This window comes from Motacilla alba, chromosome 4, assembly GCF_015832195.1.
Source record: "Motacilla alba alba isolate MOTALB_02 chromosome 4, Motacilla_alba_V1.0_pri, whole genome shotgun sequence".
In the NCBI taxonomy this organism is placed as follows: domain Eukaryota; kingdom Metazoa; phylum Chordata; class Aves; order Passeriformes; family Motacillidae; genus Motacilla; species Motacilla alba.
In genome coordinates, this window is record NC_052019.1 from 17375632 (window position 1) to 17402182 (window position 26551).

The 26551-nt window shown below is 37.7% G+C and overlaps 1 long non-coding RNA gene across 2 annotated transcripts in view; it reads right to left on the minus strand.

Moving 5' to 3' along the window:
• Positions 1 to 25686, minus strand: part of LOC119700807 — a 42134-nt gene extending 16448 nt beyond the window's left edge. Inside the window, exons 1-4 of one of the 2 annotated variants that reach the window (XR_005256885.1) lie at positions 25625 to 25686; positions 18656 to 18739; positions 7955 to 8004; positions 7006 to 7088 (exon numbers count right to left, since the gene is read on the minus strand). This is a non-coding gene — a long non-coding RNA (uncharacterized LOC119700807). The remainder of the gene's footprint in view (positions 1 to 7005; positions 7089 to 7954; positions 8005 to 18655; positions 18740 to 25624) is intronic. The other variant, XR_005256886.1, reaches the window with a different exon arrangement.
• Positions 25687 to 26551: the final 865 nt, after the last annotated feature.

Below are 26551 nucleotides of genomic sequence, written 5' to 3' on the forward strand. Positions count from 1 at the left end.
AGAACTCTCTTACATTTAAAATTCAAAAATAGTAGTAGGTGCTGAACACCATCAAAAAACAAGCCATAAACCATCTTGAAAATCTATTTTAATTGTTCTAATATACATTTCTAAGATTAATATCTCCTTACTTGGATTATGAAGCAGTAGGAGCTGTGGTACTGTTTGGGATATGGAAAGAATAAATTGTGTAATGCCAACAGAAAAGGTGCTGAGGTAGCTGGTAATTGACAGAGTTAATGAAGTATGTTAAGCAGGTACAATATAGATGAAGTTGTCCCCTGCAGGGTGATTGGCCACTGGGGAAATAATGTGACAGTTGTCTTTGTGTTAAAATAATGTGGTACTCCTTCTTTGCCAGATCCCATCTGCAGTGAGAGATGAAAGAGGTCTTGCAAGGATACCCAGGTCCTCCTACAGCACACGCTGTGCTTGAATCTGGCAAAGGACAAGATAAAGAGTGGGTAAAGAGTGTAATGGCTGTCTGTAAGTAAAGCCATTGGGCTATTTCCTACAGCCCACACATGAATTATCCACTATTGAAAAGTAATAATTTGACACTGTTTTCTATAACCCTCCCTCATAAACTACAATGCCCTGGTGCTGTCTGGGGATGAATGGGAACTGAATTTGGCCTGCCAATTTTTGTGGAAGTTGATTATTTTTAGATATTGTTTTAATAATTAGGTAACTAGCTCTCGAAGAGTACAATGGATTTAGACAGCAAGAGATGGTTTTGAGAGTAATACAGATTTTGTATTATTATCTCCTCCTATTGTATGTGAATATTATCACTGAAACAGTAGGGAAAATATCAAATGGAAATAGAGCTCAGCCTCTCAATTATACTAAGCTGTGTGGTCAGCATTGGTTCCAAAAGAGGCATGTAGAGAATAGAGTAATGAAAAATCATTAATAGCATCAGTTTGGTGTCTAAATAATCCATTGTGCTATTCCAACATTGTTCTTACTAAAACCATCCCAGAAGATGAGCTAGCCTTCCTTGGCCATCACATCTCAAAATACCTGAAGCTTTCTTGATTCCCTCAGGTACTGACAGCATGCTCTGTCATGGACACATTAAAATTATACAGAATTTTATTTCTTGAAGTTGTAGTTGCTGACATTTTCATAGTTGATATTTATCTGCTTATAGTGGAAGTGAGTTAGGTGTTATTGGACCTTTAAGCTTTTCAATGTGGTTTTATTCTTGTCAACATATTCTAAATCCAGGAGTCCTTCTTAGGTTTCTAAAGAGAGTGATATTTTGAAAGAGAAGTGATTCTTAGCAAACCTCTGACTGAGAACATAATCTAAGAAAATATTTCTAAGCATCACATGGCAAATTATTTTCTAATTTTCAAAATGCAGTAAAGAAAGATTAAATTAAAACACTTGTTCATCATAGGAGCTAGGTTTACAATAATCATAATCTCTTTCCCCAATCTTTGTTTGGCTCTAAGATTTATGTAGCCATTTGTTAGTATGTTATCCAGAACAACAACCTGGACATAAGAAAATTTGCAACAGAGCTTCTTATTATGGGAATCTGAAAAGCACTTCCTGAAAATTTATCACAGACCATAGTTTAAAATATTTTTGTGCCCAGAGACTCTCGGGTGATGTCATTAAGACAGCATAAAATACTACAAAATACCAGGAGAGCAAACCGACTAGCAATTATGCAATGCATTTTTCTGGCATCCAGATCTGCCTTTTGGGAGTGCTAACTCAATAAATAATCACCATACATAAACAAATATGAGCTATAACTCTCAAAAAACTTGGGATTGTCTTCAAGGTGTTTTGCTTTGTTTGACAAAATACTCTTTGGGGATGTACTAATGGACAAAACTAAAGATCCAAAGAGAAGGAATTTGATCCATTTGAAAGAGACTAGAAGGCTGAACAAAAAAATACAAAAATGCTGGTACTCACTCAAAAAGTGCTGACTTCCTGATGTAGGTCACTTCACCTGCCCACCTTGTACCACAAAATAGGGTAATTAAAAAGTGCTGATTCTCTGTGCTAGCAAGACTTCTCTCTTTTCAACCCTTGTTTAGGATTAACCAACAAGACAGAATATGTTATGTGTGGGGTAGAAAGTTTATATCTTACAGACTGCCTTATAAGTAAGAGATACCACAAAACCCCACAAAATCAAATCAACCAAAGCACTCCTAATCTATTAATAATAATTAACAAAGTCTGAAATTATATTTTTTATCTCAAAGCTTTGTACATCCATCCATCCACATGATACCACTGTAATTTACAACTGATACGGGTGCAAACTGCATGTGCCTGAATGAGATACACTGCCAGCCTGAGCATCTGGGTATCCTGCACAATCCAATGCATAACATTGTTAAGTATAATGACCATTTTACAAACAGTAGGCAAAGCAAGAGACTAGTCATCTCTCCCTCCCTTTCATCTCCTCACTAAATATAGTACCTTTTCTAAATCTCTGTGCAAGTATTTGAAGTGCAGCAACTCTGAGCCGGTTGTGAGGGATTAATTGAATTTACAAGGGGATTGTGCTGTATGCAACATCTCAATTAACTTACTTGTTAAATAGGTAATGGCACTTGACTGTTAAGTTGTGAAGGAACTTGTTACATGGATATTGCTACTTACTTAAAGGATATGGTCTATGGTCTGGCTAAATAATTAGGACTCCAAAGTGTGTAGGAACCTAAACAGTATAACAGGCTAGATGACAAAATGAGCCCTGCCTCCTCGTTCAGATACTTTCATCTATTTCACAGTACTTGAATGAGACAATATTTTTTCTCCCATTTGAAACACTGTTGACCAAAGATGTGCAGAGAAGGAAGAAACCACATTCAGATGAAAATTGCGAATTGTGATGTCCTATGAAATCTGTGGAAATTTGCTTTTGGTTTGAGATTTGTTTGTTTAGCTTTGGGGTGTGGCTTTGGGGTGGGTTTTTTGTGGTTTTTTTTTTTTTGTTTTCTTTCTCCAGTTAATAACTTTCCAGATCTCTGCTAAACAAAGCAAGAGCAGAGATAAGTTACCGAATATATTTCTTGAAAAAATCAACAGCTTCATGCTCCTCCTAAAAGGTACTTTTTTATTTGTCCTTTCATTCCAAAAATTTCCCTTACATCAGTAGCTTCCTTAACAATAAGGATAACTGAGCTTGAAAGGGTTTTACTCTGAAATGTCAATGTTGTTTACTTCCTCTGCTCTTCATTGCAGCATTTTGGCCTGAGTTTTCAGATCTTGGTCTGTGGGAATCATAAATCATGGGGAATAGATATATAGAAAATGAAATAGTATGGTCCATCTACTTAGTTTTCAAGGAACTTTGAGTCTATAGCTCCCCAGTTGTCAGCATCAAGTTTTTGCGCAATCAATTCTTTTATTTTTAAAGGAAGCTAGACCAAAAGAACAAAAGACCAAAAGAAAAAGAAAAAGAAAACAGTACTACTCCATTATCTGTTTTCCCCAAAGTTTGACAATGATGTTTTGATTGGGAGTTCTGCTTAAGAACATGCCTAATTTTAATTAAACTGTTGCAGAATGTACAGGCTGCAAGTTTCAGTTTGATTCTCCCTTGGTACAGACCATCTTATAAATACAGTGGCATCTTTTTGAAAGTGAGACAGGCTCTCTAACCTCTTGTAGAATGCATAAAATCCTGCACATATGTCATGTGGCTGCCACCTTACCTTCTCGTGGGACAGAAATTCCTGGCAACCTCTTCAGAACTTCAAAGACTGTGGGGGTTTTATAAAGGTTTATCAAACAAAAACAAAGTTTTACATTGTTAAAAGCATCATCCAAGATTCTTCTTAAAGGATAAATCCTTTCCTTAGTACTTAGCTTATGCTTCTCAGCTGGATACAGGGAAACTAAATGGAAGAAAAGAAAGTCTTTTCCCTGTAGATTGCAAGAAAGACTGTGCTTCTGCTTAAGAAATGACATTGCTTTAATGGTTTCCACTTACTCACTTCACATGAAAAAGATCAGTGAAGTGTTTGTTATTGGGGCAGTTGCAAAATCTTCTGCATCTGGAACTGGAAAGTATCTTTGCAGAAGATGGAGGCTGCTTTTTGATCGGCCATTTTCAACAGGTGATTGCTTGAGTAGCAGGAGCTCTGCATCCCCCAGCATGATTCTATAAGCAGGGGTGGCCCTTGACGCTGCAATGTTGGCTCTGAAGCCAACAAAGCTGCACCTGAAGCCAGGAACTCCCACAGATGTGATTGCAGAACTGATGGTTACAGTTTGGTTGCTATTTTTGCAAGGGTCTGACATACTTGCCTGCGTGGGTTATGGTCATCTTTTACATTTCTGCATGTGCAATCAACACAAGAGGAGTGGAAGAAGAAAATTTCACTCTCACATGGAAACAGAGGCAAGCATTGAAAACACAGTGCATTTCAATGAGCTGTAATTACAAATACAAATTCATTGACTAAACTTGGGCATGCAATTAGTAGACTAATTATGCTGTAATTGTAACTGAATACCAAAACAGATGACCGTGTGCCAGCCTCCATCCCACCCAGTTGTCTTTGTGTCACTGTTCCTACGCACAGTAGTGTCTATGCTCTTGTGTGTTTCCTGCTGAAAATAGCAATCCTGCTGATGGCTAAATCATTTCAGTTTCTCACTTAACTCACCAATTCTTGCAATTCTATATTTAGATAAATCAGCTTGCTTTCATAATAACTGTGTCTGAGACTCTGTTGGGATGTGTTGTCTCAGCAGAAAGTCAGAGATTGTCCCCGGCCCAAAAGCTTACGGTCAAAGAAGACCCACTTTGGAGAAGTGCTGCTGTCCTTGTTCTGTATATCTATGGCTAGATAAGAGGTGTTCTGATCTCCATGGGTATCGAGGTGCCTAATTCTCTCTTGATAAATTTTGCAATATCAGCCACCAATGACAGACTTCACCAAACTTGAGCTCCTTGGTTGAAAAGACCATATTGGCTGCAAACTCCCAGAATAATCCATGTACTGAGTCGCCTCCACCAGGTGATTGCACGTGGAGCACTGCTGAGCAGAGAGGAGCCTGCCTTACTCTGCTGGTGTCAGCTGGGAAAGTCCAGGCCTAAATTAGTTCTCTAAGGACTTTGCCCAAGATCAGACAAATAGTGTGTAGCAAAGAGAAGGAATCAACCCTGAGCCTTTTTTCCTTCACTTACAGCAAATTAACTTCTTGTTTTATATGGCTTTGTGTAAGCTCCTCTGAAGTTTTCTGATTGTACTGATGAGCAATGTCTGAATGTCAGTATTTTGATTACTGTTAATATGCATAAGTTTCAATAAAATTAATTTAGCTAAGAATAAAAATACCTTTCCTACAAGACCTCACAGGTTTTGGCAATGTATTGATTTAATGCACTTAGTTCAGTGAAAAATCTGTTGGTTTAAGCTATCTGCCATTAGTTTCAATTAAAATATATTGATCTGGGTAAATGTTGGTTAGTAAGTTTTGCCTGACTGTGAAAAAATATTTGCTTAAGCAAAAAATGGTTGAGTATTTAGACATGTATTTTAGGTTGGGGACTTTCCTAGCACCAGTGGAACTGTTCAAGTATCAATAAATTTCTCTAAATATAAATGAAAATATTTTTTCTGAAATGAAAAATGCTGATTACAGTAATATTAGGACTAGTATGTATATTAATTCAAGTAAGCTTGGTTTTGAAAGAGTAAGCATTCAGTCAAGGATACTGTAACATGAAAACACTGAAAACTCAAGCTCTCTGTGAGGAAACCAGGCTTTCACATGGAAACCCAGGCTTTCTTCTTTAACCACAAAGCCAAATAATGACAAAACAATAATAAAATAATTTTGGTAGCCATAGGTAGTAGGAAAACATGGATGCAGGCTAGGAATGCAGCTATTTTAAAGTACTGTATGCACATAACTCATGGGATTAATTTCAATCCAGAACATCCAAAAATATACACAGAAATAAAAAAGCATGCAAGCAATAAGGCTGATACACCAGTCCTTTATTAGTTCTATAAAGACTGGAAGCCTTTGGGACTCTGCTCTGTGAGCAGAGAGTACCTTTACCTTGGGATAAAAGATGAACGTGCCTGCCTGACTCTGCCTCAGCTACCTGCACTCGCACCAAGATGATAACTACCCAGCCCTGCCAGCCAGAGAGCAGGTTAAATCTATCCCACAGTGGTTTGCTCAGAGCCTTGCAGCCATTCAGCTCTAGGGCTCAGATCAAAAACTCAGGAGACCTGGAATGCTATTGTTATTCTTCAGAGAATATATTATTCTTCAGAGAATACATACCTGCTGCCTATTTGTTAGCTGCTTGCACTGGGGCTGTTTATTTTAGAGAAGTTCCTTGGTTTAATCTCATCTATTCAAGTTTAAAAAAAAAATTCCTGGATAGAAAGTAGCAGGTTATTTTATCTTTTTTGGTTTGTCTGGGGGAACACTACTTCCACGTTTCCCTCTCTTTTCCATGTGTGGGTGTGTGCGGAGAAGAAATAATGTATTCATAGGTTTTTGTACCTGCCACCCATGCTGTATTTCAATGTCACACTTTGTCTGGTAGAAGTGCCTTGCCTGGGACAGTGTGTCTGTGTATAAACTGCTTTCACAAGCAGGAGACTGACAAAAGCACCAGCACCACTGTGGGGCACTCTCTGGATGGCAAGGGCAGTGGCCACTGCCACAACAGCACAAAGCTATGGCACAGTGTTCAGGGGTATCACACTTCAGGTAGGCACACACTCTCATTTCTTATTTTATCACTCTCATTTCTTCAGTCTTTTTTTATCATTAATTGGAGACTTGAAAATAAAAATCTCTTTAGTTGTGTGGTCACAGTTGCTGGCCAGACATTCCTGTACTTTCGGCTAGCTGTTTCCATAAAGTTGTGGTTTTAAATTAAGAATCCCTACTCATTGCTTTCTACTAGTTGTTCTTTTTTAAAATCCTGTAGTAACAATAATTAAACCCCACTACTGTATGCTTACATATCTAAATAGAAATTCATACCTGAAAATGTGATGTATGTAACTTTCACATTGGGATAGATCTCTGGGACTGTATGTCACATAGCAATTATGACAGCCATTACCCTGCAAAAGAAAAAAAAAAACTATGCAAGTGTTAAAATGAGAGATGAAATCTAGGTGCATTCCTGCAACGGAATGTATGGATCAGTAAACAAGTCTTGGGGCAAGACAGGGCAGGAAAATCAGCCATAGCACTGAGCAGTCAGCATCATGCACAATAATTGATTGCCAGCTGTTAAATGAAAGTAAATTGAGAGCTTCATAAACAAAGAAAAACACAGATAAAAAGCTGAACCAAGGCACCCCATGATCCAACAACTTTTCTAGGGCTGGGACACTAACAAAAACCTTTGTTGATTTCCTTCAACTCTAATTTTAATTCATCATCACAGAGTGGAAAAGAGGGAAGGATCATTCTCTTCCTTGATGTTCATGTTTGCTTTTATTTCTTAATGTTCTTAGACATTGCCAGTATTGCTGAACTGGCAGAGGGATTTGCATCAGAACAAATCTCAGCTGGCTTTTTAACCCAGTAATGGTAAGAGATTGCTTCTTTCCCATTTATGTGCCTATTTACCCAGAGCGAGTTAACACTGCAAAACCAGAAATCTTTCAAACAGGCATTTCTGATTTAAAATATACAGGGACCTTCACTCTCCCTCCCCCTTTCACCTCAGTGGGAGTTTCTGACTGAATAATTAAAGACAAAGTTATCTTCAGAGGCTGAAGAATTAAGTCTGCTTTTGAAGGAATGAGATAATGGGTACCCAAGAACGCAGAGAACAAAGTTGCTTACAGCATGATCCCAGTCACTTAGGGGGTAAGCCTCAGAGACACAAAAGCACTCTCAACCAAAGCCAGCCCCAGTATCCAAAATCCCAGCAAAACACAGATGACAGAGCAGAATACAGAAAAGTAAGAATACTTACATTATAGGATTTACTTTAATCCATATCATAAAACTAGGTCAGATGACTATCTGAGCAGGTAAGAATGAAATGAAGAACAATAAGTGCAATAAATAAGAAAGAAGAAAAAGTTAAGTTGAAAGAGCAAGGCAAAGAAAATACTATACTAGGCCTAAGCAGCAAAACACATGCACATTGCTGCTGGAAGTTTAATATGCAGTACCACATGTGAGCATAGAACTCAAGGAAGGTGTCCCATAAGGTAGTAGAGGTGGCGTTTATGTGACAGATTTATTGTATTTATTTTTTTCATGTTCACAGGACAATACTTTGATGCCATCTATACTAGTTTCAGACCAGGAATACGGTATTTCCTGATGCTATTCCAAGTAATTCATGGATTGTGTTTTGCCCAGCAAGCTGAGGTGATGTAGAGTGCCCTATTTGCTGAGCCAAGGTTCAGGCACAGGAGTTCTGCAAGGTGAATCGGTTGTGGGATCATCCTGCCTCTGTCCATGAAGGGTATGTATTTTACGAGAACTCAAGATTATATTAATTTGCACATACTATTATATTTTTCCTAAAATTTCAAGTTCCAGGAAAGTTTTTACAAAAATGGAGAGAGCAGAGAGTGGGCAAACATTCATGGGTAAGGAAAAAAATTATTTACAGTGAAGCTGAACTTTGTCAGATAAGTGACTACTCTAATAAATGACTTTTCTCACCCACTTTCTGGAGAGAGATTCAGGCTTAAGAAATAAAGTCTCTAAATTAAGAAGCTTAATAATTTCTGCATTTAAGATGACTTGGTGGCTTGAGGGAGTGCTTAAGGTTTATGCTAGAAATTCCCTTGCATCCCAGGGATCAAGAGTCGAAGCTGATAAGATAACTCGAGGCACAGGAGCAGCATGTCTCACTCCACTGGCTCTGTCTTCAGAGAACATTAGTAGCTGGCATAAGGATGAATCTAGCTCTCTCTGAAAATCATAAAAGAAAGCAGACAGCTACACTATACTGCCTCTAGTTACTACCACACACTTCCCCTACGAACAGAAACTTATTTCCATTGCTCCAGTGGCTGTTCTCAGGATTCCTCATCATGTCAGACAAGGAAGAGGAAAAAAACCTTGTCCTAATTATTATCGATCATCAAATAGCAACATACCTGAGATGGAATCACAGATGCCACTCTGAGAACTGGAAAAGCCCTGAAGGCTTTCTAGAGGGGTATAAGTATATTTGATCTTCCTGGCTTTCTATGCTCATTCCTGACAAGCAGTGACAAGTGACCAGGAGGCAGTAATTGGCTTCAAGGCAGCTTCACTGTGACTGAGTAAGGAAGTGGGATCATATTTTTGCTGTGCAAACCCAACCTAAGGACCAGCCCAACTGAAGAGACATTTTCTGAGGGCAAAATTCACCTGTTCTATGATGATATCTTGGTATGATACTCTAATAGTATATCTGCCTTGACTTGTATTATTCTTTTCATCAATTTTAACCCCTAAATCCTTTCTAAAAGGGCAAGAAAACAAGAAAGTCCCACACCAATATCCCTTCTGTTTTAAGATTTCTTTTCTGAAGATGAGTAGAAGAGGGACAGGAGATTTCAAGGGATTCTTGGACCTGTTAGACCACACTGCATTGCACCTGTGAAGCTGCTTTTCACACAGCCTCTCTGTTCACCTGTGGAAGGAATATGCTAAGTGCAACACAGCAATGTGCATTATACGGCTCAGTTACTTAGATACTGCATTTAACTAGAGACACTTATTCCCATCAATTAATGGTTAGCCAGTGTGACTGAACACCGGAAAATACTCTCTATGAACATTTGTTTCAGTTCCCAGTGAAATTTGCCTGCAATCACATTCCTTCTGCCTACACTTCTCACAAATGAGCTTTCATTAGTTTTATGCTAGGCCAGGAATATGCACTGAAAGTGGAGCTACTCAAAACAATTTCCAGTTCAACATTGAAAAAAAAAAAGGAAAAGGTGGGTGGAAATTTAGTCTGTGTTCTCAGACATGAAAAGGAGTGAGAAACAAAAATTGAAAGTAATTTTGAAATTTGTAACTATGGCAATGGCAAGTTTCTAAATGGCAGAGACTGTATGCAAGTAGCACAGTCCTTTGTGCTCCACTGAAGTAGGGGCATCATTGCAGGTATTTTACAAACTGGCCCCAAAAGGTGTCTGAGGCCATCCAGGGTGTTACAGGTTCAAAGCAATGGCTTGAAGTTCTAAGATGAACCACAGGCATGCCAAAAAGGAAGTACAGAAGTTATGTTCCCTATTGTCTTCCATCTTCTTCTGCCTTCAGGCTATAAGTGCTTCAGGACATAACTTACATATGCATGTTTTCAGATAAAAGCAGCAGAGGCAGGCAAAAATTATAGTGTGGATGAAAAAAGTTGATCAAAATGTTTGAACAAATACACTTACAAGCGTATCTTCAAATTATTCATAAAATGTCTGGCAAGGAGCTTCAAGTTACTTTCAGGAGACTTTGCAGCTAAAATTTACCTTGAGAGCTGGGAATAATGTGTCCAGAGGAAGAGATGTAGGAGGAGTATGGCAGCAGACCAAGGGTTAAGACAGCTGCTAAAAAACATTCAGGAAGATGGTAACACAGCAAACACCTACTCAGCAGAGTGTTTAATGCCAAAGATCAAGTTATGGCATGTAGCTGGTAATATTGCTGAGGTCAAGAGGCTGCAAACTCTTTTATGATGGTTATCTCTATCTTTCAGCTTCCTATATTTTGACTTTATACTCCATTTTTCTTTCCCCAGGCCTCATGGTAAGTGCCGAGTTTATGGCTATTCTGCTTAGCCTTTAAGAAATAAGGGTAAGCCCCAGCCAGCATTTCTGTGGTTTCTGTTTCCTGTGTCAGCAAATAACACTGAGTGACAAATGCATTCTTGAAAATCAGAGTCTGTTCATGGACAATTTGCAAACATAAGACTCAAAAATTCAATTAATAGCTGACTTATTATGAACTATTATCTCCACCTCTTCTGTTTGCTGCTCAGCAACTGTGTGTGGCCAGTTAGGCCGCCACATGCCCCCAAAAACATGAGACACATCACTTCTGACCTTGTTCTTCCTATGACCTTATGGCACTGGCTTGCAGAAAGAATATGTGTATACAAATATCCTGGCGTAACTTCAAGAGCAGTTCAGTAAGTAGTTCACAACTGCTGACCATCTGGCTGTTAGACCTAAGAGGGATCTATTAATGTTAGAGCTAGAACAGTGCCAAGCTGCAGCAGAAACTGCATGACCGAAGTGCATGCAGGCCACCCTTAAAACCCTGACAGAAATCATTGCAATTGTTTTATCCACCCATTTACTCAAGTAATGTCACATCAGTGCTCGTGCCGTTGCATCCAGAAGCACTTCACAGGAAGGAGCTCCATGATTTGATAGTACAATAATAGGCAGCCTCTAACAGCTTTAAATCTGGGTTTATGTCTTCATGATATACTGGAAAAGACAAATTTTTGTGCTTTCTCTTGCTCCTTCCTGCCCTTTGAGATGATCAAAAGCAATGGAATAGATAGACGTAGGTGCTGTTAACACAGTGACAAGCCTCAGGTAGAGGCAACATAAATTAAACGGAGCTCTGCATTGTAGGATGGTTTTACTGTGCCCTTGCTCTGCTTTAAAGGCTGGTAGAATAAGTTTGTGTCATCCACCAGTTTTACTGCATTGGCTAAATATACAATAAGCAAAGAACAAAGGCGGGGGGGGGGAATACATGAATATATACAGTTTATGGGTCGATTTATGCATCATGGAAGCTGATGTACAAAATCTATACTCAGACATCTCTCTGCACTTCTATTTTGTTGTGTCACGAAAGAAATGATCCTGAGGGATTTGCCAGTATCATCATGCGTGTCAGTTTACAAAGGTCTTTTCATTTACTGGAATCAACAAGAAGTAAAAGCTGTGAGGAGGATAAAAAAAGTTTTGTATTGACATTGCTGCCAATTTTGCAAAACAGTAAGTAGTAATTTTGGAAACAATCAGATTTAATAATAAATTTTGCATTTTTTGTTAAAGAATATTTGGAAAACTGTCCAAACACACATGCTTTCTCTTATAGATACATTTAAATATGTACTTGGAATGTGTATTGGGTCTCAGGGACAAAACTAAAATTCATTTTCTAAATATTTTTTCTTTTTTATTACTGAGTTGATTGGTCTAACTTAAAATATTACCTGTAGGTATTTTTCCCTCCTGTGTATGCTTCCAAAGAGCAGATCAGTCTATGAAATTTAGGAAGTTGATCTGAACTGAATCCAGTATAAAAACCTTTTGAGGTTTGCCCATCACTGCTTACAATGCTGTTTTGAAAAATAACCTCAAGGCTATTTAATTAATCGTTCTAGTCTCCCAGCCCAGGTAGATTAATACCTATGCTGCCCATGGATCAATGAGTTCTGGAGTTTCCTACAGATTAGCACATCTGTAGTTTAAAGCCATTTTGCCTTAGAAGGAAAGAAAGAAGCAAAGAAAGAAAGAAAGAACAAACATATTCCCGTGAGGAACCTTTCAGGGATCAATTCATAAGCAAAGGAAAACATGCTATTCTCAGCAAGGAAACAATGTATTTTTTGTCTGCTACAGTGATTAATAACGTTCTATAGCTACAGCCTATTTAAAGGGCTCCATCAATCCATGTAGGCCAAAAGCTGACCCATTTTAAATCCTTAACATGTAAGGAGCGTTGCCCTCAACATTTTTTTTAAATTATAGGAGTAAGTGGAAGCTATAGAATTGCCACCAATTTCCTTCATCAAGAAAGCTTATTATCACTGTTGAGAGCATTCAGAAATAGTGGCAGAAATCCTAGAGCTCTAGGGGAAGCAGCTTAAAAATCTCCAAATCTCAGGGTAGATAGGGACCACAAAGTATCATGCTGCTGGGTTTTTATGCATTCAACAATTCAGAAGAAGGATATTTTTTTCCCCAGTCTAAATTTCAAAATCCCCAACAAGGTTCTGCCTGTCTTCTGGCTTCAAGATTCATAATCAGATAAAAAAAGCAAAGTTATGTCTGCCTGATTCTGTGTAGCAGAGGTGGTAATGTTTTTCTGGAACTAATGAAATAAATTTGATCTCTATAGTCATTTAGGAGCTCAGAGATTACATTTTAGGTTTACAGTTGGTAGACTCAATCCTCAGCCTTGAGCCTTCCCTCTTCCACATTAGCTGGAAATGAATATTTGTCTTCCTGGGTCATGACTCTCAAAAGGACCAAATCCTTGCAGGTGATGTTTAGTCAGTAGCCCAGGGACTGCTTGATTGTCACAGATCAGATCAGACCCCTGAGCTCTCCTTCAGCAAAGTACACACATAGCTTCTCAGATGGTGAGTAATCTTGCTGATATTAGTAGAACTACTCAGATATGCAAAGTCACATTGGGATTTTAGTGGGTAGGGGACCTTCTGAATAAATAAATTCATAAATCCTCAAAGCACAAGAAGGCTGAAAAAATAATTTTTAAAAAATCATCAGAATCTTCAGTCAAAATAGATAAGAATCTCATTTTTTGTATCTAGTGGAAAACTGCATTTTACTGAAGACAAAAACTGAATTATTAATATACAGCCAATAGCCAAACATAAGATAGAGTGTATGCTAATTTCAGAGTTCAAATAGGCATTTATGATCCTAAATTTAGCCTCCCATTAAAAAAGTACCTTGGCCAAGTTGTTTAAAAACACATCAAACCCTCTAAGAGTGAAGCAGAAAAAAAAAAAAAAAAGAAAAAAAAAAAGAAAAAAAAAAAAAAAGAAAAGTGTAGTGTCTTCAGTCTCAGAAAACCAGGCAGCAAAAGAGCAAGTGAGCAATGCCTCCTCCCTCAGCACTGCATGGGTAGCCTTGCAGTAGCAACTGAGCCACCCATCCCACCTGATGGGATGACTGACAAATAAAGTCAGCAGGGCTGATGACAAAACAAAACCCTTGGTATAATATGGAATGGATGAATAATGAGACGAGTTCTTGGGGTCCAAAATCAGGGCAAAATATTCTGCCATGAAAAAAGATGTGAACTAATGGGTGGGGAAGTGCAGCCCAGTTCTGCAGCCTGTGTGTGCATCTGGGCTATACCTCCTGCTGTCAGACTGGGACTGAAGGAGGGCAGCAAGTGAGGCAGCAAACAAGGGCTGCTTGTTTCTGTGCTCCAGCATGCATCGGTCTGGTCCCTTTGATTCATGAGTGCCTCAGATTTGTCTTTTCCACCCCCTTGGGAACAAAGGTTTCATTTTCCCTTTGCTCTCTTTTTCACGTGTAACTCATGTGGTGCTGTAGGACTCTGTCTACAAAGGATTTAGGGCAGTTTACAGCATCTATATGTCAGGCCCACAGCACTTTGAAAATTGGGGAGCTTAGGCTTATATGTGTTCCCACTAGATATGGTCCTCCACTGACAAAATGCACTGAGGTTGACATCAACTGCCTGTAGTACATAATGAAATTCATACTTGAATGGCAAATACTTAAGAGTGCTTTTTCTGTAGTATATCACCAATGATTTTCTCACTCTAGTTATTACTTATTTCTAAAACCTTCATTACAGAAGCGGTTAAAAAATAACTTTCTCCTTTTAAAATGTTGATTTGTTTTTCTTGCAGAGAATGTGTTGCAAAATGTCAAGGTAAGCATTAGTTAAAGGGCTACTACACCATGCCAGCAGGAGCAATTTGCTTCTTATGCATATATTCCTGAATATTATTTTGTTCCCTTTCTTATTGTGAATGGGAACCACTTCCTTACAGCAGCCAGGGGCTTTCCTCCCCCCTCTCCTGCCCTTTTTTCACCAGCTCAACAGCAGGGGCACATGGAGGGCATGGGCAGTGGAGGCACTTGTAGCAGATCTGTACATTAAGATACAGTTGCCCTGAATAAATGCAGTCAGCAGGCATCATTTCAGTCTGAAAACTCAACATTTTCTCTGTGTTAAGACTATATTAAGCCTTTTAATTGTTTTGTGATTACCAGAACACTTACCTTGTGAGGATATTAATTATCTGAGCATAAAAAGACCAAGTTTTTCTGTAAGGAAAAAACCATTCTTTTTTCTTTTTCTTTTTTTTTTTTTTTTTTAAGTTATTCAAGTTTATTTTACTCATTCCAGCTAAATAGATCTTGCCTGGGAAAGAGGGAAAAAAATGGGTCTAAATGCAAATTAACATTACTGTTTAAATATCACAGACCATTTTCTCTGAGCCCAGTTACAATAACTAGTAATTATAAAAATTGCTTGCCTTGGGCTTCTGGATAAGCCAATGCTAAACTTGTCCTTTTATTAGATCTGTCAGACTGAGTTAATTATCTTTATGATAATAGATGTGCCTTACCTCAAACAAAACAAATACCCTTATAATTAGCTTTTTAGTTAGAATTTTAATTTATTTATAAAGACTGTTTGTTTTGTTTCTTTTTTTGCTTTTACAAAGAAGTTTTGAGCTTTAACAGGTTACTAGTCAGTAGGATTTAAGAAAAAACAAAATGACCAAAATGTTTTGGGGTTAACATTGCTCCCACCTAGCCACTGTGGAATCTGTTGGGTTATGTGAACATGCAGGTGTATATTTGTGGAGAAGACAAGGGAGAGGGAGAGAGGAAGAAACAAGGCACGTTCTTTTATTCCAGAAGGTTTTCTCTGAGCTGATTTTCGAAACAGCGCATTAACCAAATTTAATGGTGAGGCATGCTAGCAAACACTAATCCTGGCTGCATGTTTTCTTTTGAATCCTTTTTCTGAAGTCAGAGATGAACTTTTGTTAGACTACTGAAAATAGAAAGCACAGTCTGGTTTAATATATTTCTGTCTCCACAAAATCCCTTTCAATCTCTCTCTCTTTCTCTCTTCTTTTTTTCCTTCTTATCTTCCTCATATATTCTCTGAACTGATCCTGCAAGCCCTCCAAGCAGAACTCCTGGTAAGAATTGAGGGCTTGCAGAATAGGGTCTGTACTTTATTCAGCATTTCAGATGCATTTATTTCACTAAATAAATAAAAAAGGGTTCCTTGTGCATCAGGGCTATCTATTATTTTCTTAAAAAAAAGAAAATGTTTTGAATTGGGGGTTGGTGGAAAATGCAATCTACTGATTAATGAATTAAAGAACATGGTTAGGAAACAAGTGCCTTGTGTATTATTTTGTTCTGTCACACTGATAGGATCCAGATTAGATTTGTCAGATGAAGCCTGTTTAAATCAGAGTCACAGTGTAACTTCTCTTGATCTGATTGTCCCCATGGGAGCGAGGCAGTCCTATCTGACAACATTGTCAGGGTCTCAGGTCATTAATATTTCTGCCAGAATTTGAGATCCAAGGATTAGTTGAGGTTAACTAATACTGTTTTATCATCTTCTTCCCTCTCTATCATATCTTGTTCCCTCTCTACTGAAGTAGTGGAACAGGCTTGATATGCAACAAATGTAAGCGGACTGTGGATAAAAATGGCAATTACAGTAGGAGGAGGCATTACCAATATTTACTAGTTTTTCAATTAATAAAGTAATTTGAAAAGTAAACAGCTTTGCAACCAAATGAACGCAAATGCAGCTGTTTGGTAATGAAAAAACCCAACCCATTACTATGCACCTTGTGTAAGCATGCAAAAGGAAAAAAGGACCCACTTGAAATAAACAGACATATATCTTTCTTCTATATAATATATCATTTCTATATAACTAAACTTATAAGCACCTCAGAATTACAGGAAATACTACCAAACAATGAAAATGTACTATAAAATAAAAAAATAGTGATAGCCAGCATTAAAAGCAACCCAATATTGATATATTTCTGTTTGTGATTAAAAAAACTTCATTTATTTTTTGTAAGTTAAAGTTTTTTGCTGAAAAAAAAATTCAGGGGCTAATAATTAAAACTATTGTGACAGAAGGTTATGTTTGCCTAACTTTGTACAGTCTATTTGACTCTTCTAAATCACCATTAGGCTTATGTTTATTCTATATTTTAGAAGATGGCAGGAGAAATGGGAAAAGGAGGAAAAGCAGACAAGAAATCAAAATAGAAATGGAAATGTTTTAAATGTAAGAGTGGGTGAAATACAACCTCCCTCCAAGAGACACTGTCAGAAGTAAGGTCCTGTTGCCAGCCATATTTGCTTGCAGTTCTAGAAGTGGTGTTAAATCTACTACTTAGGAAGGCTGAGTTTATAACTTTTTGAGTGCTTCTGTAGTCTTTCTCTAGGTCCCTTGCAATTTACAGGTCTATGTGGCCACTTCTTTTTCTGGCCAAGGAGACGGGCAAGGAGACAGCCACATCAGCTTTCTGGAGAAGCCAGAGACCCTGGAGCCAGGCCTGTGCTGGTTTCCCACACTGGCTGACAGCACCATGGCAGGGTTTCTGCACACACAAAGTCCTAGTGATCCTCCTCAAAACCGAACATAATTTGTTTTTCAGCACTAGGAAAAGGTATTAGAACCATAGATAACCTCTCCTCCCAGGCCCCAGTCATATCCAAAGGTGGCATTGTGTTCTTGCCGATGGTGAAAAAGGACTCTGATTTGGTGCTTCTCCTGGAGTCCCAGAAAACCCTTTGCTGCTGAAAATAAGAAGCTGATCTCTGTTTTTTTCTTAGGAAGTCAAAGTGCAATACCATACCAACATTAGCAAAAGTAATTTGATGCTTCTTCAGTCAGCCCTCATTCCCAGCTCGGTTTCCTGGTCCTTTGCACCGGCCCTGGTGCCTGTCTGATCCTTTACCGAGATGGTTCACAGAGCTGAACTTGCAGTCATTTATTTTTTGATTTAGTCTTATTTTCTGGTTTTTATCTGTAGCATGTTTTTCTGATTTTCAGTGACTCTCTGACCCACCTCCCTGTGGCATCAGGTGAATGCTGGTTGCAGGACAGGTGGGACTATGAGGCTGGAGGCAAACTTTCAATCGCTGCTGCTCACAGGTCTGTGACGCCAGGCATTGCTGCCACAGCTATGCACCAGCTGGGGCTTTTCAGTGATTGCTGGCATTCTCTTTACCCAAGCCAATATTTTATCTTTCCTGAGTAGTTTCTTAAGCAAAACATTTTGATCTATCTCTCTGTCAAGCAACATAACACAAAAAAATACCTCACATAACACAAAACACTCTAGATAGATCCCAGCTTTCTGTACATTTTGGGTGGTTTTTTGTTTTCCTTTCTTTTATTTCAGATGTCCTGGTTAGATTGGGAGAACACGTTGTAGACAGATAAAGAAACTGGGGTTAAATTACACTGTTGACACTATTGTTTTTGCTTGTACTAGAGTAAAATTCTGTATTTTATGTGGCCATATTTGTGCTTTCTTGTACAAAAACCATAACAACTTCTCTTCAAGGAATGATATTTTTCAAGGAGATGCTATACTTCAGTACTATCTGACATTTAGATATTCTATACATAACCCATAATAATAATAATAATAGAGATTATAGTACGCAGTCTTTTTTAATAGTCCTAGGGGACTCTACATGAACAGAAAAATATGTTGTGAAATCAATCAACATAAACAAAATCTTCTTTCTCGGCAAAATTTTCCAAAATTCTCATTAGCAGTGATCACATTTGGAAGATTCTGATTGAAATAGAAAGAATTTAATTTCCCTACAAACTAATGCACAATGCCCTAGAATCATCTATTCTTACAATTACATGATCAGTTATATAAAAACAGAAAGTTTCTTACCATTGAGCAGACATCTTCAGGAAAAGGCATAGCTGTACTTGACTCTGCTCTGCTCTTTTATGGGTCTGATGCTCTGTCACCATCCTGCAATGACAAATACACCTCAACATGGGCATGGCAGGGTTAGCTCATAAAAAGACTTTAGAATAGCACTTTAATATTTTAGTATTTTAAAGTGAACTTCAAAATAGAATGCATTTCTTGCATATTTGCTTTACAACTGATTAATTAATCCCTCCAAATAGGAATGTTCACTAAAGCAATGGGAAAAGAATATTACTAAGTTTGCAAATTCAGGTCTTCCAGTATTAGGAAATGTCACAGTTAAGGCTGCAATTTCAACTCCACCCCCTTGGACAAATGCATCATGATACAAGTTTTAATTAGTTTCCAATCTCTACTTTTCCAAGTACTACTGTTTTACTGGATGGAAGCACAGTATGCATCCCTTCTGGCTGCCCATAAAATATAAAATGATGAAAAATATTGTTACACCAGCTAAATATTATTACTAAAACATCTCAGTGAAAGACAACTGGTGTATATAAATTCTTTGCATTTGTATGTAGTGTACATTATTGTGAAAGTTACTCTTCTCATGAGAATAATAGTGTCAATTAGGCTGTCAGGGATGAGCGAGCCCATCATGTGAGCTTTGACAGAATGCTTGGGTTGATTAGCTTCATGCAGTTATCACAGCTTAATATTTACATTTGAGTTGCTAAAATTTTACAAAGTCTCTTTGAATCTTTTCTGCTTATAGAACTGCATTCATAAATAATATTTGTCTTGAAAAAGAAACATCATCACATACTGTACGTCGCTTAAATATGTTCATTTAAATAGGTTGCAGGCATAGTTATCAAATCAAGATTAAAGCACCATTTTTCCTTACTATATGAACAGGCAAAAAAATTAAGCAAGTCACACTGCTTAGATTGTTGAACACGAGGCTGGATTTCTCATTCCTGTATGTAGTTTCTAGGACTTGTCAAAAATAATGATATTTACTGCTTACACCACTGGGAAAAGTAAAATCCTCTACCTTTGGAAGAAAAAAAGGCAGACAGTGTCCTGTAGGCTAGAGTGCATATCAGGCTCAGCACTTGGCTTAACCTTTAAAGAAAAGGAAGGATTGACTAACCCATCTCTTGGACACCATGTCTATTTTCTTGGGGTACCCTTCCTTCCAAGCAGACGTTTTTCAGCTTGGGAACTGGACAAGAACTGATCTTCCCCTTCACGTAGCAATGATGGAATGAGGTGGACATACAAGGAGGTGTATTATATACAGGAGCTGGCAGCATAGCTCCTGCTTTGGTCTGCAGTCCAAAGGCAGAGCAGGGACCAGCAGGATCTGGAGTGTGCTTTTTCCCAATTCATGAAAGAGATCTTAATTTTTTTAAATGATAATACAAGGTGTCAAAGACAGATTTCCTTCAGAATGTCATATATCGCTCTCAGCAGGGCTTTTAGTTTTCAATGACTTCTGTTATATATGCCATCTGCTTTCAGTTGCAGCCTGACCAAATCTCCTCCTGGATGCTATTTCAGGGCTGCATATCTTGGACATTGCAAGGTCAGAATTCTAGCAAGGTACTATCACTGTGCCAAAAGATAAACACCTTCTCAATTTTCATTTGGTCTCTAGTCAAATTAACCTCTCATTGACTTCGACTCAGGACTCTGGAATTTCGCCCAAAATAATAGTTCTAATAAAATGAAAGAATATCCGGTATGAAAGATGATTCACAGATGGAAGCACAAAAGTATGCAATGTTTTAAAACATTGAAGAAAACATATCTTGTCCCAAGTGCCTCCTCCGCATGGTGACAAATGCACAGACTGGGTTTTCTATTTTGTAGCAAGAGTTTTCTGAATTCTTTCTTCTGTTTGGGTCTTGTGTTTTCTCCAATGAGACTGTAGAGGATGATGCTGAGCACCTAAGTGCCAGGCTGTTATAATCTCAGTGTCAACTTTAGTCTTTCCTTACCTGCATCTGTCCGTAGCATGACTGAGGACTGCCAATGGGCTAATCTAAAGCAAAGTAGAAAGTCATTCTCCCTCATACTGTGACATTGAAGGACATGCCATGGGCTCACTGAGTGAAGGGTAGAGAAGGCTAGTAGCTCCTGTGTTGGGTTTTCACCACATCAGATCTGGCTGCGTCAGGGATACTAGATCACTGTTATGGGAATTAGTAACTATGTGGGAAAAGACAGGAAGGGGAAGTGTATTTTAAAAGAAGGCTGAAAGAAATACCAAAAGAGCAAATGAATAAAACATGACAGAAGCAATCAGAGAAGTAAAGGAGACAAAAGAATCATTAAGGTGAAAATATTAAGTGAATGATAGGGAGGAAAAGATGCATGGAAAGTAAAAATGGAGATCTGGGATAAGGTTAGGTCGTTAGGGACTTGGTCCTTTCAGGTCACTAGCTTGAATTTCCTCATTTCACATTTGCATTGCAGCCATGTCAGGAGCCCACACAGAGAGCAGGAAGGTGGCATGTGACAAAACACAGCATTTGGAAGTGAAAGAAAGGATAGACTTGTCTGGCACCTTTAGAAAAAACACGAGAGTACGTCTCTGATAAACTGCTCTTGAATATACTGCCAGAAATGTAAACATAGCAGAGATTGATCTGAACTCCTCATTTTTCACACAAAACCTCTTTCCACTTCTCAGCGATTAGGGTCACTAGAGAAATGGTGGAGGAGAGAGAGAAAGGCTCACATTAATTGCAGATTTACTATGTCAACTTCATTATAATATGAAAGAACAAAAGCCAGTGCTGTAAGACAAGTAGGGAAAGCACATATAAAACCTGGAAAGGTCTGAGAAGGCACCTCTCAAACTCTACATCCCTTACTGCTCCCTCCACCAAACAGTAACCAGGACAAAGCTCCAGGGAGCTGGAGGTTGTAGCTGGGAGTAAGAAATTAGGGAATAGAGTTCTCTCTTCTCTTATTCAGTTTTGTGGACCATACTAAAGTAGAAGATAACCAGAAGAAGATCATGGTAAAGAGCAATAACTGCATTAAACTCACCTATACCTTCCCAGGTCTGGCAATGTGACCAACCTGATATGGGTACAAGGGACATATTAGTGGAAGGTATGCAAAGATATTGTAATTTAAGATCTCCTTGTTCCATTCCCAAGACAAAAAACTGCCTACAATTCACAAATTACTTGAGCCCATCTTTACAGATGAAGGATATTTTCCAGAGATAAAAAAAAAAAAAAAAAAAAAAAAAAAAAAGTCACTGGATTATAGCTATCACAAAGCCAGAGGGGAAAATTGCACAGTAAAGCAGTATGTTTATATCTACAGAACCATAGAGAGCAAGCAAAACAAAATAAAAATAAAATACTCCTAAGCAGCCTAAATAGCATTGCAAATAAAACCTTATATAAAGAGATACATTTGCATACCAGAAAAATTAGATGTGAGACTTGCAGTAACAAGTAAAAAAGTAAAAGTAAAAAGGGGTCTGCAGAAATCTTGATGGGGTGATGACTTAAAAAATACTTATTAAAATTTGACCTAATAATAGGATTAGCATGTCCAGTTTTAAAATGAAACCCCATGGAAGTCATTTTCCTTTGATACATACACATTTTTCAGTCTAACAGTAAAGAAATGTGAACACATTAAGGATGGAGTATACCATGTAAGAATCCCAGAAGGACTTAACTGAGTTTAATTTAGATTAATAGGATACTATATAAATACTCCTTGCTTGTTAAGTACTTTTTATTAAGATATAACCAATTTCTAATAATTTTCCATCATTCATATTCCAAAAGCATAAAGAGAATAACAATTTCAGAAGTAATGAAATTCTGTTTTCAGAAAACCAAGACATTCAAAGCTGGGTTTGTTTTTAAAAGTGTAGAAATGTCATTCAACTCCTAATTTTAGTTCTTGAAAGGACAGTTTAATTTTGTGGTTTGATCTAGCCTTAACTAGGTGTCTGTGTTTCCTCTGCAGTCAGCAAAGAGCAACAAATACCTCCAACAAACAGTTCATCCATTGTAGAAGAGGAGACTGCAGTAAGTGGATTATGTCACTCTCTGTTTATGAGTGTCTCCTCATTAACTCTGATGTCGTCCAGATGAAAATCTGAAACCAGACTTGTACATTTACACACCTTAAAGGAAGTTAGATGATCCTCAGTTCACAGTGGAGTTTTCAAAATCTCCAATCTCACATTACCAATTATTTCAAAATTGTAGGCACATATGTCCTCAAGCACCTTTGGATAGGACATAGGTTCTCTTAAATCATCTAATTGGTTTAGATTGTGTATTTCCTACTGTTTAGAAAAACTATTAAATCAGCCTGAGGACTGGAAGGTGTTTGGGAAAGAAAATCGGGTCCTAACTTGTCACTGTTTTATGTTAAAAGAAAAGTATTAGCAGACTCCATTTTGCCAATTATTGTGACAAAATATATGTGATTATTACTCTACAGAAAGAGGACACTGCTTCTTTACCCTCAGCTGTGAGTAGTACTGATCACTGCCCTTTGAAAAGAGTGAAAGCTACACATAGTGCGATCTGAGTTTCCTATTTGTATCTCATGCATATTCAGGAAACAGCAACTATGAACTAGAGCAGACAGATGATAAAAGATAGAAGGAAAATCACAAATATTTAAGTACAGGGAGAAATGTAAAGTAACAGTGATTACTAGGGGCAGAGAGAAATATTTGCATGCACATTTTTGCCTTCCATAACGGTTGTGTCTGTATATTTTTTTTCAAAATTAAGTGGTGTATCTTACACAGTATTCTGGGATGAGAACTATTATTTTCATGGTGAAAAGTGAGATTCAGAGAAATCAGAGACTTCAGCCAGAAAAACATCAATTAGTGTGCTAGACCTTACTGTCAATAGGAACCGTGAGCTTGACACATGCCTGGAGCTTTACTCAATGCAGACCATAATTCTCTTCTCAGCTCTTCAAGGTAGCTAGTAACTAAGATGGATAAAAATTATTTAACTGTGTACAAATTATAGCATTTCCATAGAACTAGATTTATTGTGTATATAATCCTATTGATTTCATCTTTATTTAACATCTTTAGAATGCTATTGAGAATTAAAGAATTCAAACCCAGTTTATTCTTGCATTTAAAATCCACACTGAAACAGATTATTTTTGACACTTGTAAAATGAGAGATAAAAGCTTTAAGATACACCTTTTAACAGCTCCATAGTTGTCTGTTGTCACCTTGAACAGAGAGAACAGGAAACAATCATTACAATATCTCTGACATAGCAAAAAGTCAGTGAACTTTCACTGTTGTCCTTTTCCAAATCCCCTGCTCCCAAGCCATAACTTAGAAACTGCTAAAACATCTGTCAGATGATAGATATTTCCTATGCAACTGTGAAAAAAAATCTGGTTACCTAACTGGAAATAGATAATGTTTATTTTTCCTGTTGTTACTGATCCATAAGTGAAGTATCCAATAAACCTGTTTGAGGGAAACAGCATCAAGCTGCTTACAATCACTGAGTCTCAGTAGCTAGCAAGTTCCAGTCTTGCCAAGTTTAAACATTTTTGGAAGAGGATCCACACACCTGGATGATTAAATAATTTAAACCTCACCTATTACTCATCTCTTTTCTTTGAATTTCTTCTTCATTTTCTTGTTGGGGGCTTTTCTTGAAGCAATGAAAATTCTCAAGGCAAAAGAGGATCTTTCTAATTAGTAGGCTAAGAGTAAGCATTTCATTAAAAATGACACTTTATCTGAAATATAGAAATATGGGGTAAAATTCTGATTTCAGAAAGGGAAGTAGTGTGAAACCACCCATGAGCCTGATGTAATCAGTGTGAACAGAATAAAATCTTCATTGTTTAGTACTGTTCCAAATACCATGGCTCCCCTTTTTACATATATCCACCTATATCTGGGCACAACCCTCTTGCTTAACGTTAAGGGATGCTTTCATCTGATGAGTTTTGGTGATCTCCCTCCAGTTGAGCAAATATCACTGATTACGGTAAACAGAATATGATGAAAGCTCTTTGCATCATTTGCTATCTTCAACAACAAAATATTGTTATCACTGTTTTTCCTAAGGCTCATTCTCCTGCTCAATATCTTAATGGCATGTGTTTTAATTCTAGCATTTTCAGTTTGTGACAGGGTTCAGCTAACCACAGTATCCTCAATTCAACACCACCCATGGTTTCTATCCATTTTGTACTGTCAGAAGCACATCAAGCAGCCTCTGAGAGTAATCACATCAAAATCGATTTTCATGGCTGAGAGAAAAATAATGGAAATTTCTCTAATGTAGAAAATGTATGTGTTCCTTTTGGTTAACCAAAATAGACTATATATCAGGTCTGTCAAAATTAAGTTTTCTTAATTCAATGCTCTTCTCCAGGCTTGTGTACAAATTACAAGCCCTCACTATAGAATGTCTTTAAAATGATACTCTGTTGGACTGCCTCAATGTGGTTCCCACAAAATGAACAGTCTACCCAAGTGATGGACTACAGATCATTCTCCATAGCAGATCTACAAGCAAAATAATCAAGGGATTATTAAAAAAAGCCCCTGAACCTATACTGAAAGGGCCAGCCAGGACTCTATATTGCACAGAGCCTCATGATGTTACCAACTGCTGCACAAAGCCAACAGCAGGGTATAGAGGCCATGTATTACATCATGGGTCAGTTCTGTGCATCTGTAACCCTTCAAGAAATGTGAGATTCAATGCAGTATCATGCAAGCAAAGCTCAAGAAAATTTTCCAGAAGAATACTTCAACAAGGATACTCTCTAAAGGAACAACAGCCTCATAAATGTAAAAATCGTTTTTGTTTGACAGCATTGTTGGAAAATCACGTTCAAATGTTAGTTAGCAGTTCTGAATATGCTGCTCGTCTGTGTCTGCTCTAATCAGTTGTGCAATATTATGTTCCAGAGTTAGGTTTGCTTACCTCCTTTAAATGGATTTGAAATGTTGAAGTGGATGTTCATGAGCTTGCTCGTGAGATTCTGGTGGGAGCCATAAAGAGAGAAAAGGCTAAAATAGCTCATGTTATTTCCAGAGCTTATCTTAGAACTAGGTGCTAGAGAAGAGACTGGCAGCAGTAATAGCCAGGCACACGTATTTGGGATGCAGCAAAGGCATTTTCTGTAGAAATACATGGGAATTTTCTGAAGGTAAATACAGATTGCCATAAATATTTATTAAAATTTGAAAATGGATATGGTAGTGACCTACATTCTTAAAACAGGATTAGCTCATTAATCTGAAAAGTGTTTTTAGTGGTGCATATAGAAAAAAAAAAACAGGAGTGGCAAGTTCTGATTTAGAAAGGCTTTTGTTGCTTTGCTGAGGAGACACAGTCCGAATGAAACTATGATGTCATGAGTGAAAACCTGGGTTAGAGAACTTTAACCAGAAAGTAGTTCTCGGATGACATTCTGCAACAGTCTGTTCTGGATTTTGTCCATTGTCACTAACAATTCAGACAATGGAATAGAAAATACGTTTATTAAATCTGCGTTTTTGCAGATGCAAATTTTTGTATATTTGCATCAGCTGATGCAAAGCTGGGAGCGATCACACACACATTTAAGGACAGAATTAAAAATCGAGATGATTTTCATGAATTGAAGAAATAGTCTGAAAAATATATGGTGCTGTTTGGTAAGTAGGTAGGATTAATGACAAGTCAGAATGAGCAGCTGCACTCTACAAGAATCAGAGCAGCTGATCAGTTCGGGAACTGAAGGCAGAGAGGGTTATAGGGTGAATATGGATAGTAATACCAAGCTGGTATGACAAAGCTTAATGTCACATTAGAACACATAAACAAAAGTTTAACAGTAAGGGATATGGTATGGTTCTTCCTGCACAC